The 4,028-nt window shown below is 41.3% G+C and overlaps 1 pseudogene; it reads right to left on the reverse strand.

The window, feature by feature from the left end:
- The window catches only part of LOC112115122, a 778-nt pseudogene extending 386 nt beyond the window's left edge, over nt 1-392 (reverse strand).
- Nucleotides 393-4,028: the final 3,636 nt, after the last annotated feature.

The following is a 4,028-nucleotide window of genomic DNA, read 5'->3' on the forward strand; positions in this document are numbered from 1 at the left end:
CATAACCGTAACCTCCCCCGTAACCACACAGTCCCCCATAACCTCCCAATCCCCCATAACCGTAATGGCTCCCATAACCACCGAATCCCCCTAAACCATACAATCCTCCATAATGGCCTCCAGAGCCGTACAGTCCCCCCAAACCGAATGAGCCCCCGTAGCCAGCTCCGACCACAGGTGCTCCTACGGCTCCCACTTCACTCTGCTGAGGGAAAGTGCTGAGAATTGGTCCTGGGAGGGTCACGGCCACCGGTGATGGTCTGATGAGCACTTCAGAGTCAGGGCACTGCCTAACGCACGGCTCATTGCAGCTGCCAGAAACTGGACTTGGACGGGCCACCCCGCATTCTGGATAGCACAGGCTGGAGCAAGACATCTTTCTGTGATGGAGATAAACCTGAAACACACAACAGGGAACAGATTAAAGAGAAGGTACAAGTGTCAGTGGAAGAAAGGCTTCAAAGCTCGGTTACTATTGTGGTGAGATCTATAAGGGCCCCGAGAGAGAGGAGGAGGAGTGGACTCAGTCCCTATGTTCATGGTTATTATTTGTTCCTATTTCCGCTTTCTACGCCTCTTCTCCTCTCCCACTAAACTTCCCTCCCACTGGCCCCTTTGAAGTCCTCTCCATGATTGTGTCTGAAAAGCACCAACTGGAATCAGTGTAATTATGCCTATTATGGACAGCTGGGATTCTGTGTCCATTTTAGACTTTTCTCAATGAGAACATGGCTAGGATAATGGTAATTGAATTCTTTTCCTTTTGGATATTGGGTGTGGCTCTTTGGTTTTCCAAACTTTGTAAATCACCAATACTTGCTGAGAAATGAACAGAAACTTTTCTTTTCTCCAAACAAATCACTAAAGGCAAGATCCTCGGCTGAGGTACATTGGCTCAGGTCCACTGACTTCCATCAAGTGACACTAAATTTAATCATCTAAGGAGAAGAATCTTCAATGGTTATTTCTGCTCATAAGAATGTAGGAATTGCTACACTGGATTACACCAGTTGTCAGCTTTTAATCCATTCTTCTGTCTGCAACAGTGATGAATAATAGCTTCTTCAGAATAAAGTAGAAGACCAAAGAATTGGCCCGTTATGGAGTAAACTGGGAACGTTTCTTCCTAATCTACCGAAAAGAGAAATGACTAAAGGATTTTATAAGGTCACTTAAAAGATTTAAATGCCCTAGTTCAATTTCCAATTAATAGAAAATATATTTCCCAGTTGCATATGTTGCTTCTAAATTCCCCCCTTTAGCTTAACATCATGAATCTACCAGCCCTTGTATCTGAATAAGTGAACAGTGTAATTATGGAATAACACCCTCATCCCTGATAAAAGTCACTGAGAGTATATGCAAGATTCAGTCTTAAATGGAAATGGAAGCTACTAGGATATCTCTATGGTAAGAAAGAGATGGAGTCGAAATGGACTTACCGTGTTCACCGAGGAGATGAAGTGCAGAGAAGTGTTTAGAAGAGTCCTCAGATATGAGCACTTTTATACAGTTTGTAGGACTGCCTGAAGGATCTGAGATGCCTTTTATGGAGGAGGTCCTAATTAGTTTCCAAATAAACTTGACTGCCTTGCTAAATCCTCCTTTTGATGGAGCTGTTTTCCTCAGGGTTTGCGATTGTTGGGCTAATCTCAGCCTGAAAGGGTGTGACATTGTTGCATTCTTCAGCTTTCTTTCATCTAAAAATTGTATAAGCCAACTGTATTCCTCATGTCATTCCACTGACTTTCTTGGTGCTGCAATGAGAATGCATGTCAAGGTGATTCAGAGCTGTGTCAGCAGTACAACTATCTGTCATGAACAGGAATCTGGTTTGGTCTTTCCCATTTATGCTGGTCATGGTTAGGGGCATTGGGCAGTGCATTTTGTATCCGGTAGGAAGGAGGGAGGCATTTTTGTACATTGGGTCAGATCCTGTTCCCTTTATAATCAATGGGATTCATTCCATTGCCTTCAGTATGTTTCTTGTCAGGACCTTGTATCTGAAATTCCCCCTTTGGCAGGGGGATAGTACAATGCCTATGGACATTTTGAGTCCAACTTGAAACTTTCAAAGTAGGACTCAGCAGGGACTGTAGTGGAACATGGGCCTTTGTGATGGCCCTCTGCCAAGGGGAGAATTTCTCCTTACAGGGATTCAAAATTGACCTAAAATTGGATCTCCACTTGTGGCACCAATTCTAAACAATTATCAAAAGAAGATTAAAAAAAATAGAATGAGCCTCTCTAAGAGTTACTTTCAGGGTTAGTGACAGATTTGGAAGCCATGATTGATAAATATCAAGTAGGGTTCAAGAGATTGAATTTGTGTTTGGCATGAGTAGTCCCAACTATTGGGGGCTTTTTCTGACTCCATCAATCATGCCCTGTCTGACCTTGAACTTAACATATCTCCTTTCACCTCTGTGTAAAACAGGTGTAATTATAATTTGAAAGCACTTCACAAACACTTTATATGGCGAAAGAGACGTACTGTATTATTATAGCAGTAATAACTTTTTACTGCAATTAGATGTTCCAATATTCACTTTAAAAATGCATGTCAAGGTCTCAGATGTCATTCCAGTACTCCATTCGTCATTCTGAGCTAACTCCCACTCAAATGGAGGCTCTTTGATTTTTTTGAATGTAGCTTTGTTTTCTCTTGTATATATATTTTAAAGTTTAGGGATTGAATATGACCTAGTGTAGACCAGCACAACTCCATCAACTTCAATTTGAAGGAAGACACTTTACCCAGCCTAAGTTAGAGAAAACCTAGTGTGGAGTGTATCTTTCTGTGCATACGCTGCACCTCCACCCCCAACTGTGTGAATCAAATCAGACTTACCAAGTTCACCAAGACAAATAACTCTAGATAAGTGATCTGAAAAGTTCTAAGTTGCAGGTGCTTTCATATGATTTAGAAAGGACGGGAAATGCCCTTTTCTTCTTATGAGGACCTTATTAGCTATGAAACCAATCTTGTTGCCTTCATAACAACTTCAATGAATGTAAATGTTTTCCTCATTGTTTGTGATTATTAGTGTAAAACTATCATTAATGAAATTTTAATACCCAAATTATGAGGCTGTATATCATGGCCTGAGTAGGGAGGGACGTGAGAGACCTTGCCATGTATGTTTTGAGGTGACTCAAGCACTCAGGACTGGGCATCTAACACAAAGAGGACACCCTCAATATTATAATAATAAAACACTTTGCACTTATAAAAGTGTAATGAGTGTTTTTGCAATGCCTTGAAATTCAAAGTCCTGAGGAAGCCTCACACGTAGCATAACTGTTGTTATCCCTGTTTTATATGCAGAGACACAGAAGCACTTTGAGGTGAAGATTATACACTGAATCCACTTAAAGAATTACACACAAAGTGCCCATTAATTCCAAGATATGCTATAAAATAAAGCCTAACTATAACCCCAGCAAATTGACTGGTGCATGGAAAAGTTCCATTATCCCGTTGATGGAAGAGATGGAAAAATACCTTTTGGAAAATATAGGCTTTGAAAGTTTACTTTCATTGGTCACTGTGCCTTTTCTCTCCTCTACTCATTGCTGTGTGGTGCAAGCTGACTTCCGTTGCAGAAAGATGTCTTGCTCTAGAAACCCATGACGGGTGGTACCATGTGGGGTGACAGGCCCTCAGTCAGTTGCTACGCGCTGCAATGAGCCATGGATTAGGCCGTACCACGACTGCAGAGTGTTTATCTACCCACCACTGGCTGCTGTGACTAACTTGGGGCCAATTGTTAGCTCTTTTCCTCAGGAGTGAGGAGTTTTAAGATGAAAGAGAGGTCCAGAGTGTATTGTACATGTCCTACCATATGGAGTTAAGAACAAACTAATCATCAAAAACACGGAGGAAAAAAATACATCAATTGAAGGGGTTACACACAGTTTGTTTCATAACTAATTAGATTTACAGGAACAAAGGACCTCTCTGGTCCTCTACAAAACTGTATAAAAACACTCATGACTCAGAAGTCTTCGAACCACTTTTTTAACTT

Source organism: Terrapene carolina, unplaced genomic scaffold (assembly GCF_002925995.2).
Source record: "Terrapene carolina triunguis isolate 2854851 unplaced genomic scaffold, T_m_triunguis-2.0 Scaffold26239, whole genome shotgun sequence".
Classification (NCBI taxonomy): domain Eukaryota; kingdom Metazoa; phylum Chordata; order Testudines; family Emydidae; genus Terrapene; species Terrapene triunguis.